Source organism: Phyllobates terribilis, unplaced genomic scaffold (assembly GCF_046119375.1).
Source record: "Phyllobates terribilis strain yellow unplaced genomic scaffold, ASM4611937v1 Scaffold_3__8_contigs__length_932513732, whole genome shotgun sequence".
Taxonomy (NCBI): Eukaryota; Metazoa; Chordata; class Amphibia; order Anura; family Dendrobatidae; genus Phyllobates; species Phyllobates terribilis.
The window spans coordinates 486,967,137-486,981,792 of record NW_027362763.1 but is presented as its reverse complement, the minus strand read 5'-3'; positions in this window follow the sequence as shown (position 1 = coordinate 486,981,792).

Below are 14,656 nucleotides of genomic sequence, written 5' to 3'. Positions count from 1 at the left end.
TTTTATTTTCAAAGGGATGACATGAGAAAATGGACCCCAAAATTTGTTGTGCAATTTCTCCTGAGCACGCAGATACTCCATATATGGGGGAAAAATATTGTTTGGGTGCACGTCAGGGCTCAGAAAGGAAGGAGTGACATTTTGGAACGCAGACCCCCCCATAAGTGACCCCATTTTACAAACTACACCTCTCAATGAATTAATCTAGGGGTGCAGTGAGCATATTGACACCACAGGCAGATCACAGAGTTTTATACCATTGGGCAGTGAAGAAAAAAATAATTACATTTTTACCTCCAAAGTTTTGTTTTAGCCCAAGATTTTACATTTTTAAAAGGGGGAAATGAGTAAAAATGGCACCAAAATTTGTCCCACAATTTCTGCTGAATGTAGAAATACCCCATATGTGCCCAGCTCATGCTTCTGGAGACATGCACCTAAAACGCGTAAATTAGGCAGGCTCTCATCACTACAGAAATGCCAAAAATGTGGACGCTAACTGCGGTTTAGGCACACTGTGGAGCTCAGAAGTGAGGGGGTATTTGCATTTGGGAGCGCAGAAATTGCTTAATTTCTTTTGGGGGCCAATGAGCCATGGCTCTTTTCCAGAGCCTTTGTGCTACCAGTAATGTGGAAGCCCCTATGTTTTTGTTAACAGATGACGGACCTGAGTGAGGACTTGCTTTTTTGTGGATTGAGTTGAAGCTTTTGTTGTAACCATTTTACATAACATTTGGATCACATTTATCCAACGCTTTACTGAGCACTTATATCGGGGTTTCCATCTAAATCTCCCAGTGACATGATTCAGATGAGGGATCCATTCACTATAGTGAGATGAGGCAGCAGAGTTACTCTGGACTCAGTCTGGCCTCTGTTCAGCGTTTTCCTTTTCAGAAGTGCACAAAACTGCACTTTTATGCATGCCTAATAAAAAGATAGATGCCGACAGATCATAAGCCAGACGGCGTGCACAGTGCCTCCATCTACCACATTATAGGGAATCTTCCGCCGGGGGTTCTGTGTGAATCACATATTTCAGAGATTTACTCTGAAACCCCGGTGTAAGCTCTCAGCGCAGAGCGCAGAATAAATGTGAGCCGAGCCTTACTACGACCTTTGGGAGGTACAGTGAAGGAAATAATTATTTGATCCCTTGCTGTTTTTGTAAGTTTGCCCACTGACAAAGACATGAACAGTCTATAATTTTAAGGGTAGGTTAATTTTAACATTGAGAGATAATCCCCCCAAAAAATCAAGAAAATCACATTGTATAAATTAGATATTTTTTTTTTCATTTTGCAGTGAGAAATAAGTATTTGATCCCCTACAAACCATTATGAGTTCTGGCTCCTACAGACCAGTTAGACGCTCCTAATCAACTCGCTAACTGCATTAAAGACAGCAGTCTTACATAGTCACCTGTATAAAAGACTCCTGTCCACAGACTCAATTAATCAGTCAGACTTTAACCTCTACAACATGGGCAAAACCAAAGAGCTTTCTAAGGATGTCAGGGACAAGATCATAGACCTGCACAAAGCTGGAATGGGCTACAAAACCATAAGTAAGATGCTGGGTGAGAAGGAGACAAATGTTGGTGCAATAGTAAGAAAATGGAAGAAATACAAAATGACTGTCAACGGACATCGATCTGGGACACCATGCAAAATCTCACCTCGTCTCTCACCTTCCTTGATCATAAGGAAGGTGAGAGATCAGACTAAAACTACATGAAGGGAACTTGTTAATGATCTCAAGGCAGCTGGGACCACAGTCACCAAGAAAATCATTGGTAACACAATACGCCTTAAAGGTTTAAAATCCTGCAGTGCCCGTGTGGCGCCCCTGAGGGTTCAGTCGCCACAGAGGTACTGCACCTCACCCAGAGGTGTGGTGCCTCCTTTTCTCAGGTAAGGAGGGAGTGCTGCCCGGAACCCCAACACCCGCATCCAACACTACACTACTCCAGGCCGGCTGAAAGGGCGAGATGCACTGTGTCCCTGCTGAGCCCTGTCCCTGGCTGGAGTGGGGGGAACCAAAGAGAGGGGGAACCAGTAGTGGGTTGGGTGGAGGATGTAGAGTAGGGGAGCACCATTATAGGAAGTATTTAAAGGGAAGCCATCTTAGGGTGGCAGGCAAGACAGAGAAGTGAGTGAGCAGTAAGGAGGGGAGCAGAGTCTCTTCAGGAGCTCTGCTCCACAAGTGGGGTTTAGTGATAGAGGCCCAGGAGGGGAGCAGAGGAGAAAGGCTCCATTTTACAGAAGGGATCCCAGGGGGTACGGTGAGTGCAGGACGGCACCCGTACGCCCCGAATCTGCCAGGTGTCAGAGGGATCAGGCCGCAAGAAGGGGACCGGCCCTTGGACCAGCCGTGTTACTCCAGGTCTCGGCTGGAAAAACCGGAGGCTTCTGCACTTGCATGGTGCAGTTGCCAGTCTCACCCTAGTCACCGTGAAGGGCATCAAGTAGGTCCGGGAACTCCAGGTTGCCCAGAGGGACTTCAGAGCACCCGATCGGGACTGAGTGTGGAGAAGCGCAGGGCAGGAGGGAGAAGACCCAGCGTGAGAAGTCGGTCTAGTAAGGAACATAAAGAACGCGGGGTTTCGTCAAGCGCTCCTGATATATCTGAGAAAATGCTGAACCCCTGGTCTGGTAGGCTGTGACGCGCGGGGAAATTCTGCCCACAGCCCATCAATCAGGGGAAGCGCGTCACTGGGTCACACCTGGCTGCAGCTGGAACTTGACGTGACATCAGTGGATGTCAGCCGACGCTGCAGCCGGGGTTCACATGATGCCTGTGAGCGGAAAGCGTTAGCGCCGCTCACAGGCAAGAATGACAACACAAGGTATTTACAAAAACACTTCTTTCCACTCTTTAAATCAATGGGGGCATTATGTGTAGTAGTTGTGGACAACCTCTTTAATTACGGCTAACACTTGCACTTTATTACTCAACAATCCTAGCTATTTTATGTGGTCCCATCGTATTTATCATGTTATATGATTCTCCGGGATCATGATGTGTCCCTAACAAGTGGTGTTCCCTGTTATTTTATGATTTTTATATATAATTTTTTCAACAAAATTATATTTTTAATATTAAAAATTTTGCCATAAATCTCTTCTTAACCTGGGTTTAACAATGATATCCTGGGTGGTGGTTATTAGTAGTACAATGACAGGCTGCCCAACTTGTGCCACTTTTACTGCAGTGTTCAGAGCACAGTAATAAAATCATCACACTGTTGTGTTCTGAATACTGACCTATCTCTGCTCACAGTATAAAGCCTCATTCAGTTGTCTCTGCATTACAGATCATCATGTGTGATACAGTTTGCTGAGCAAAGTATCTACTCCTATCATACAGGGAAAATATATATTTTTGTACCGTATTAGCCAGTAGATAGAAAAATATTTAGATTTGAGAGTCTTCAGTGGTTGATAGCCATTAAAAAGGTAACTGGAAAGTTGGTAACAAGTTGCAAGCTTTCGAGACTACTCAGGTCTCTTCATCAGGCATAGTATAACACAAAATCTTCAGATTTTGTGTTATACTATGCCTGATGAAGAGACCTGAGTAGTCTCGAAAGCTTGCAACTTGTTACCATCTTTCCAGTTAGCCATTAAAAGGTATCAACCACTGAAGACTTTCAAATCTAATTTTTTTTTTAATCCTATCATGTGTGATGTCTGAGTCCCAGGTGAAATGATCAAAATACAATTTATTCGACCAAAAACATCAGTTACAACATTTCGACCTGTAATAGGTCTTTCAAGCATAAACAGGAAAAGGAAGAGCAAGTTTAAATAGTGTGGTCTACAGTGTTAGATCAATCACTGTCAATCACGCTCCCATACACAAATATAAATATCAGAAACATGTAGTGAATAGACATCAACCTTTTATATAATATAAGGTCCAGGGGCGGAACTACCGCCCGTGCAGCCGGTTCATTGAACGGGGGCCCCGAGGGAGAGGGGGCCCCTCCAGCCTCCAGCAGGGCCGCCATCAGGGCAGACGCCCTGACTCCAGTGTGGGGCCCAGCCGGTAGGGGCCCCCTCTTGTGATTCTCTCTCCTCACGGGTCCGGGACATCTCAACGCTGCGCTCCTGCGGCAGCACCTTCATGATTCCCCTGATTTCCGGTCATGTGACGGCGCCGTCACATGGCCGGAAGTCAGGAGAACCTGGTGTTAGCGATTTGGACGAGCGCCAGGATTCTGCAGGGATCGCATGGGGGTAAGTTTTACAAGTTTTGTTTTTTTCAAAATACAATTTACTAGGAGTGGGGGAATGGGAGGTGTGTGTGTGTGTGTGTGTGTGTGTGTGTGTGTGTGTGTGTGTTAGTGTTATAAGAGATGCACATGGGGGGGGGAGATGATAAAAGATGCACATGGGGTGGGGGGGATGAGAGAGGTGCACATGTGGGGGGAGGGGGATGAGAGAGGTGCACATGTGGGGGGAGGGGGATGAGAGAGGTGCACGTGGGGGGGGGGAGATGATAAAAGATGCACATGGGGTGGGGGGGATGAGAGAGGTGCACGTGGGGGGGATGAGAGATGCACATGGGGGGGGATGAGAGATGCACATGGGGGGGGGGATGAGAGATGCACATGGGGGGGATGAGAGATGCACATGGGGGGGATGAGAGATGCACATGGGGGGGGATGAGAGATGCACATGGGGGGGGATGAGTGATGCACATATGGGGGGGTGAGAGATGCACGGGGGGGGTGAGAGATGCATCGGGGGGGTGAGCTGCACATTGGGGGGATGAGAGCTGCACATGGGGGGGTTATGTTTACATAACTTTGTTGCCTTATGAAGCGCAGGGGGGGGGGGCCCCAAAAAATTTCTTGCACAGGGGCCCACTACAGTCTGTGTCCGCCCCTGATAAGGTCCAAGGATCACATACAGAAATAATACATTTCCAAATTGTACCGTTCATCATCCAACAGTTTATAAGCATCGGCATTACCTGGACAACAAACGTCCAATGAAACAGCATAATCCCGCAATGGTTAATGTGCCTGCGTAAGTGCATCCATTCACAGAACAAGCACCCCACCTGTCCCCGACAAAAGCGGTCACATGATCGCGACTCGGTGAGCCAAGAGGTGCATCATGCATGCGTGAAGCTAACCAATCCTGGTCAAAGCAACACAGTCATTATAGAAACCCATGTCACATGATCGCAGTCAAAAAGGAGTGATCATGTGACTAAGGCAGGCCGAATATAGTCACTATTAAAACATTAAAAGGAAAAAATAAACAAAAGAGAAAAGGAAAGAGAGAAAGAGACATGAGAGGGCAAAAACAGAGGCAGCAAATATGGAACCATACACCCATGGTACCTGCACCTGTACTATATATCCTCCCTAGAATTCATAAGGATCTTGAGTACTCACCCGGGCGCCCCATTGTGTCAGAGAGGGGCTCTTTGTTTAATAAAACAGCTATTTTTCTAGATAGACTTCTATGTAATTTTGCCATTAAAGCCAGTTCATACATTAAAGATACTGGCGATTTATTTTTTAACAAGATTAGGGGTGTTCGGGTGACTGGTTCCACCATTTTGGCATAATTTGATGTTGTTTTTTTGTACACAGCTATAGAGCAAGACAAGGGCCTTGAAGCTATTTCACACATGCTCTCCAACTTGGACATGGTTCTTGTGTGTGCACGACTTGTACTCACTCTGCTGGGGTTTATCCTGAGGAGGACTTACTTTCTGTCCGATAATGATTACTTCCTGCAGCGTCTGGGTACCGCCATGGGGTCCAATGTGGCTCCCTCCTATGCTAACATCTATATAGCAGTATTCGGGCAGTTAGCTGGTGGAGATATATTGATAACGTGTTTTTTCTAGTAGGATGAAGGTTTTTGACAAATTTCTTGCCTTTCAGAATGAGATTAATCATATACTTCCGGAGTTACAGTTTACTTTGACATATTCTATGTTGGAATCACAGTTTCTGGACGCTCTGGTCTACAAGGACAATGGTACTTTAAGCACTGATCTTTTTGTCAAACATAAGGACAGGTATAGTCTTTTGCACTTTAATAGTAATTACCCTCGTACAATGATTGAGTCACTCCCTTTGAGTCAATTAATTAGGGTCAGGAGGATAGTCTCTTGTGAGTACAAAGTTGACAAGAGATTGGATGATATGTATAAAAAATTAATTTCTAGAGGCTTATAAACCATTGAATGATGAATGGTATGTGGCACCCCAGGGTCCAATTGCCACAGTGGCATTGCCTCTCTCACAAGGGGTGATGCCATGCCTGGAAGCAAGGAGGGGTCCCCTAATCAGGTATACCAGCATACAACATGTAGCGTCGGCGTCCCTGCCTCCTGCTAGGCAGAGACGCCGTTCCTCTCACCTCCCTGCTCCGTCCTCGGCGTCCCCTTCCCGCGCTGCTGGCAGCGCTCGCCGCTTCCCGGGCACTGTGCTTAGGGCGCGAGCGCGTGCGCTCCCTCTCTCTTAAAGGGGCCGCGCGCGCCGCCCTAAGGAGTCCCCGGCCAATTGCCGGTGGAGCTCCCATATATAAGGCACCTCCTCCAAAATGGAGGTGCCCGAGCAAAGTTGTTGCAAAGCCTTTCACCTCTGCTTCAGCCCTCAGGTCCCGTTGCCAGTCTGCTTTCCAGCTCTGTCTACCTGCTTGCATTCCTGCGGTCCGACAGTCTGTCTACCTGCATCCGCCAGTCTGTCTATGGACCAGTCCGCCGGCGGATCAGGAAGCACCTGCCTGATACCTGCCTGATACCTGCCTGAGACCACCTGCCAGCCAGCCGAGAGACTCTTACCCGCTCACCTGGGAGCGCTCACCTGCTACCCGCCAGCTAGCCTACCTGGAGGCTCTGCCGTCACTTGCCGTGACCACCTGCCAGCCAGCCGAGAGACTCTTACCCGCTCACCTGGGAGCGCTCACCTGCTACCCGCCAGCTAGCCTACCTGGAGGCGCTGCCATCACTTGCCGTGACCACCTGCCAGCCAGCCGAGAGACTCTTACCCGCTCACCTGGGAACGCTCACCTGCTACCCGCCTGCTAGCCTTCCTGGAGGCTCTGCCGTCTCTTGCCGTGACCACCCGCCTGTCTAGAGACTCTTACCCTGCTGTCACTTGCCGTGACCACCCGCCTGTCAAGAGACTGTTCCCGTCACTTGCCGTGACCTCCTGCCCTTCTACCCAGAGACTGTTCCTGTCACTTGCCGTGACTACCTGCTCGCCTTCCCTGGGAGCCACCCGCTTCCTTACAAGGACTGCCCCTTTGTATAGTAGCTCAGAGGTTCCACCTCCCAGACCCGTTACACAACACTTTCCTGGCTCCAGACCAGGAAGGGGAGCTCCTCCCCTTAGCAACTGGAATCTGGAGGCGGGGTTAGCTAGAGTGAGTTGAGAGGAGTTGAAGACAGGACAGTGACAAGGAAAGACCTGGGGAGTGGAGCTGTAAGCCAGCTCACCCCAGAGGGAAGCGCAGAAGAACCGGACACCGGAGTCCGAGGTTGTGGGGCACTGGCTGCCTGGACCTCTACTGCCAGCTAGTACCCGTGCCCCGGTCATCTTAACAACCGCAAGTAAAGATAAGAGGAAACCGCCATTAAGTTGTGGACTGGTCATTATCTGCGCCATCACCTGCATTACACCGCACCAACCACATCTACCCTACAGTATCACTACATCCTGCCCTGGAGCTAAGTTCTGCCTGTGGAGAGCTGAACCAACTCTGCTGCATCACGATCAGCTCCAGAGGATCAGCACCGCAGCGGCGGCTCCATATAGCCGCATACCACAGGTGGCGTCATGAACATTATATATAAAAACTTTATTCCCCTTTCACTTTATTCCCCTTTAATTGACCGCCCTGGGTCACGAACTGGGTCACTGCCACTGTGACATCCCCAGCACCGACCGGCCCGGCTACCGAGTACCCCACGGCCCAGGGGGCGCATCAGCTTGGCGTCACGAACAGGATTCGAAGTCCGGTATAACTGGGTCCTGTGTGCCATAGACTTTGCTGAACTGTGTCATTGCGTCATTTTCCGACAGTGGAGGGGAAGCAGGAGGCCCCCATCCGGAACCGCCGGGTAAGAGATCCCTCCCGCCTGCAGAGCAGCATACTGGTACGTCAGCAGAAACCCAAGACCTGGCTGAGGTTCACTAGAGGGGAGGAAGATGCCCAACCTGGGAGAGGATTCAGCCACGGGCGCGGCCGCCGCCACTGTAATGCCGTTATCAATGCCATATATACCAGGGGCGACGTGGTTGCCCTAGTACTCCGGGGAGTCGCACACCCTGAGCGACTTTGAGGAGAGACTGCGCAGTTTGTTTTAAGTGTACCCCCTGTCTGAAGAGCAAAAAGTCAGCATCCTCATAGGCCAGTTAATCGGTGCAGCCCAGAGAGAGGTGAAGTCCTGGCCGGGCAGGGACAAAGGCACTGTTAAGGAAATACTGGCCTGGTTGAAGGATACCTTTGACACCCGAACAGCAGCGGAAATTAAAATGAAGTTTTACGGGTGCAAACAAAGGGTGCAGGACAGTGTATGGGACTATGCTCTAAACCTGCAGGAGGCGCTGCGGGCCATTAAACAGGTGGACCCCAACAGTGTGCGATACGAGGACAGATTGCTAACTGAGCAGCTTATTGAGGGGCCCCTGTCTAACGCTCATCGGACACAGCTGCGCAATATGGCTCCGCAAAACCCTTATCTGGACTTTGCGCAATTTAAAGACCGAGCCATCCAGGTGCTACGAGAACCAACCCCAGGTGGCACTGCATCCCTCCGGCGCCCAGCTATCACATACCACCAGGAGGTGGCGTCCTTTTCCCCGGCACCTGTGGAGGCTGACGAGCAGACCCTAGATAATGACCCTTCTGCAGACCTACGCCTTCAGGTCCAGGAGCTGACCAAAAGTGTGGCTACACTAGCCAAAAACTTGCAGGCCATGCAAGTGTCTCCAAAGGAAAAGATCCAGCTGGCTTCCAGTCCAGATAACGTCCCATGGCGACGACAGAGAAGAATTCCACCGACCAGAGGGAGGAACAGCGATCGCTACGACCAGGACGGACAACCCATCTGCCGCCGCTCTTAAAAGGAGGGGCACTTCGCAAGATTCTGTAATTTAAAAAAGCAACCCCTGGGGCAAAGGGCCAACCCCCAGGAGTAAGACGACCAGGCCCACAAAGCTGGCAAGACAAGTACGTGGGAGGATGACAGGTCCTATCTGTCGTGCTTGATGGCATCCCAATGAACGCGTTGCTGGATACGGGTTCCCAGGTGACAACGATGCCATATATCCTTTTCAACCTATACTGTACTGATTCAGAAATTACCCGCAGTCCAGATGAACATCTTAACATCTATGCCAGTAATGGTCAGCCCTTGCCTCAGGTGGGGTATAAAGAGGTGACCATAAAAGTTGGCTGAGTAGAATTGCCATCACAAGGAATGATTATTGTTGATATTGATCGCCGAGAAAGTCATCCTATGATAACCTTAGGCACCAATGTGATAGAAAATTGTCTTGGAGAAATTATTGTTTTGTTGCAACAGGTCGCAGAGACTGCCAGTTCCAGTCAGCAGCGAGTTCTGCAGAAGGAGATCAGAGCCCTGATGCAGAGACAACAGGTAGAGCTGTCTGGAGGAGAAGTTGGCAGTGTCAGAATGAGTGATCCATTCCCCTTGCAATGCCCCCTAGGAGTGAAATGATAATATGGTGTTGGGCAGCAATAGGTCTCAGGGGTCAAGATTATCAGGCCCTGGTAGAACCCGTGTACTCTGATAGTAGACCCATCATCTTGACAGCCAGTGGTGTAGTCGATGTCCGCAAGGGGAGAGTACTGATACGCATCCTGAATTGTGGGGAGAAAGAGGTCCATTTACCCCGGTATGCCACCCTTACTAAGCTGTCCACTGTCAGTAACAATGCAATAAAGGCAGTGGAACCCTTGCCTCCATCCAAACCGGCGGGGGATAATGGCTCCAAGGGGCAGATGGAGGATTGGTGTCAGAAGCTACAAGTGGGCACTGACTCCACCCCTTTGCACCAAAAGCATGGAGTGTACCGGGTGGTCCAAGAATATAAGCGAGTCTTTAGCAAACACCCACTAGACTTTGGGCAGGTAAAAGGGGTCCAACATCATATCCCCACAGGAGATCATCCGCTCATTAAAGAGAGGTACCGGCCTGTTCCCCCAGCTCACTATCAATGTGCCAAAGGAATGTTATGGGAGATGAAGGAGGCTGGGGTGATCAGAGATAGTTGTAGCCCCTGGGCAGCTCCATTAGTTCATGTTAGAAAGAAAGATGGTACAATGAGGATGTGTGTTGATTACAGGCAGATTAACCGCATTACACATAAGGACGCCTACCCATTACCCAGAATTGAGGAATCATTAGCAGCACTGAGATCCGCTAACTATTTCTCCACTTTAGATATCACCAGTGGGTATTGGCAGGTTCCCGTGGCAGAGGTGGACAGAGAAAAGACCGCGTTTACAACACCAATGGGCCTCAGCGAGTTCAACTGCATACCATTCGGGCTCTGCAATGTCCCAGGAACCTTCTAGCAGTTAGTGGAGTGTTGCCTAGGACACAAAAACTTCGAAACTGTCCTGCTGTACCTAGATGATGTAATTGTCTACTCAAAGACATATGAAGACCACCTGGAGCACCTGGCCGAGGTGTTCGAAGCCCTATCTGGTTTTGGCCTGGAGGTAAAGCCGTCCAAGTTCCACCTGTTGAAGCCCAATGTGTAGCACCAGACCCTGAAAAAGTCACCGTGATCAAGGACTGGCCAAGACCCTCCACTATCAAGGAAGTGCAGCAGTTCCTCGGGCTGGTAGGCTGCTACAGGAGATTCATCAAGGGCTTCACCAAGATAGCGGCACCCATGCAGGACCTCTTAGTAGGCCAGTCCAAGAAAGCCAAGAACCTGAATCCTCCGTTTAAGTGGAGTAAAACAGAAGAAGAATCCTTCACTCGACTGTAAGTAGCTCTTACGGGAGACGAAGTCCTGGCCTACCCCGACTATGGCCAACCCTTTATACTCCATACGGATACCAGCAACGTGGGATTGGGAGTGGTGTTGTCCCAGGTACAGCAAGGCAGAGAGAGTGATTGCCTACGCCAGCAGGAAGCTCCGTCCTACGGAAAGGAACCCCGACAACTATAGTTCCTTCAAGTTGGAGTTTTTAGCCATAGTCTGGGCTGTAACAGAGCGCTTCAAACATTACTTCGCCTAGTCCAGATTTACAGTCTTCACGGATAACAACCCGCTGACGCACCTGGAGACTGCGAAGCTTGGTGCCCTAGAACAACGATGGATGGCTCGACTGTCCAACTACGAGTTTACCATCAAGTATCGGGTGGGGCATAAAAACACTAATGCTGATGCGCTGTCCAGGATGCCCAACTTGCCAGATGGGGGAGAAGACCCGGAAGAGCTGGAGGAGATAGAAATACCTGCTTTCCATAGTCACGGGGTGACCCAGTGCTCCCACTGTGTGAGGAACAAGCGCTCCGCCAACAGAGAGGCCACGTTTAACCCATTGCCCCACCATGGATGGGCAGAGACGCAGGATAGCGACCCGGCTGTCCGCCTGGTAAATGAGTTGCTGACACAAGCTGACTCGCACCCTGATCCAGATGCTCCACAGGAGACCCAACAGTTGTGGAAGGAGAAGGGCAAACTGTTAATCTATGAGGGAAAGCTGTGTCGAAGAAGCATCAACTCCCGGACACACAAACTGGTCTGGCAGGTGGTAGTCCCGAGGCGGGATGCGCCAATGGTCTTAGAAGCGTACCACGATGGAGCAGGACACTTCGGGTGGAAGAAGTTGGAAGCCCTGCTTCGTGAGCGATTCTACTGGGCTGGCATGAGGAAAGCAATCGAGAGATGGTGTCGAGAATGTGGTCCATGCAACCTGAGACAGAAGGACCGTGACAGCCAGAGGGCTCCCCTGCAACCCATAATCACCAAACAACCACTTGAACTGGTAGCCTTGGACCACATGAAGCTAGCTCCAAGCCGGTCAGGCTATGTGTACCCTGAACAAGTACTCACTGACCAAGGTCCAGCCTTTGAAGCAGAAGTGTTTCAAGAATTCTGTAACTTGTATGGCTGCAAGAAAATAAGGATGACGCCGTATCATCCCCAGACCAACGGGTTGTGCGAGAAGATGAACCAGATGGTGATAGACCTGTTGAAGACGTTGCCCTTGAAGAACATAGCCTGTGGCCAGAGAAGTTACCAGATTTGGTGGACCTACAGTGCTGGCCAAAAGTATTGGCACCCCTGCAATTCTGTCAGATAATACTCAGTTTCTTCCTGAAAATGATTGCAATCACAAATTCTTTGGTATTATTCTCTTCATTTAATTTGCTTGCAAGGAAAAAACACAAAAGAGAATGAAGCAAAAATCAAATCATTGATCATTTCACACAAAACTCCAAAAAAGGGCCAGACAAAAGTATTGGCACCCTCAGCCTAATACTTGGTTGCACAACCTTTAGCCAAAATAACTGCTAACAACCGCTTCCGGTAACCATCAATGAGTTTCTTACAATGCTCTGCTGGAATTGTAGACCATTCTTCTTTGGCAAACTGCTCCAGGTCCCTGATATTTGAAGGGTGCCTTCTCCAAACTGCCATTTTGAGATCTCTCCACAGGTGTTCTATGGGATTTAGTTCTGGACTCATTGCTGGCCACCTTAGAAGTCTCCAGTGCTTTCTCTAAAACCATTTTATAGTGCTTTTGGAAGTGTGATTTCGGTCATTGTCCTGCTGGAAGACCCATGACCTCTGAGGGAGACCCAGATTTCTCACACTGGGCCCTACATTACGCTGCAAAATTTGTTGGTAGTCTTCAGACTTCATAATGCCATGCACACGGTCAAGCAGTCCAGTGCCAGAGGCAGCAAAGCAACCCCAAAACATCAGGGAACTTCCGCCATGTTTGACTGTAGGGACCGTGTTCTTTTCTTTGAATGCCTCTTTTTTTTTCCTGTACACTCTATGTTGATGCTTTTTCCCAAAAAGCTCTACTTTTGTCTCATCTGACCAGAGAACATTCTTCCAAAACGTTTTAGGCTTTCTCAGGTAAGTTTTGGCAAACTCCAGCCAGGCTTTTTTATGTCTCGGGGTAAGAAGTGGGGTCTTCCTGGGTATCCTACCATACAGTCCCTTTTCATTCAGACGTCGACGGATAGTACGGGTTGACACTGTTGTACCCTCGGACTGCAGGGCAGCTTGAACTTGTTTGGATGTTAGTCAAGGTTCTTTATCCACCATCCGCACAATCTTGCGTTGAAATCTCTCGTCAGTTTTTCTTTTCCATCCACATCTAGGGAGGTTAGCCACAGTGGGCTTTAAACTTCTTGATGACACTGCGCATGGAAGACACAGGAACATTCAGGTCTTTGGAGATGGACTTGTAGCCTTGAGATTGCTCATGCTTCCTCACAATTTGGTTTCTCAAGTCCTCAGACAGTTCTTTGGTCTTCTTTCTTTTCTCCATGCTCAATGTGGTACACACAAGGACATAGGACAGAGGTTGAGTCAACTTTAATCCATGTTAACTGGCTGCAAGTGTGATTTAGTTATTGCCAACACCTGTTAGGTGCCACAGGTAAGTCACAGGTGCTGTTAATTACACGAATTAGAGAAGCATCACATGATTTTTCAAAGGTGCCAATACTTTTGTCCACCCCCTTTTTTAGGTTTGGTGTGGAATTATATCCAATTTGGCTTTAGGACAAATCTTTTTGTGTTTTTTTCATTGAAGACAAATTAAATGAAGAGAATAATACCATAGAATTTGTGATTGCAATCATTTTCAGGAAGAAACTGAGTATTATCTGACAGAATTGCAGGGGTGCCAATACTTTTGGCCAGCACTGTATATAACCACATCCCGGTGAACTCCACCAACTGTACACCTGCCTACCTGATGAGAGCAAGACCTGGCAAGCTACCCATTGACTTAGACATGGGAGTATTAACACCTGAGACGACATCACCAGATGCAGACTGTGATACGGAGCGGCAGCAACAATACCGCAAGGTGCAAGAATGTGTGGAGAGAAGTTTGTCCCAGGCGAGACAGAAGCAGGAGAGAACTTATAACTAGCACGCACTTGCAGTTCCCTTGTCACCTGGAGAACAAGTGTGTCACCCTGGCCTGGATGCCACAAAATGTAATTAAAGCTGTGTCTGAGAGCAGGGGTGAGGTTCTCTAGTCAGGGGAACATTAGCATGCAATGCCTCCTGTCTCAGGCCAGTAGGGGGAGCTGGCTGCCCCTATAAAAGCTGGTACTGAGGGCAGGGTTAGAGAGAACTTGATGGCCTGTCTCAGCACTGAGACTTGTCCCAGAGCAGAGCAGGGACAGACAGTCGTATTGCACCTAAGAGGAAGTGTGGCAGGAGGAGAGCCACAGGCCAGAGACAAGAGGCGAAGAGAGCCTGTCTTGGCAGATAAAGGACTTAATCTACCTGACTTTGGTGTCTGAGGCTGGGAGGATTCCACATTCTCCAGCAGATAACCAGTTCGCAAGGGACTGTATATTCCTTGGCCTAAGAAGCCTGGAGGCCCTGCCACAACCGAAGGGACCAGTAAAGCCGTACAAGGCTGGGAGCAGAAAGGAACCC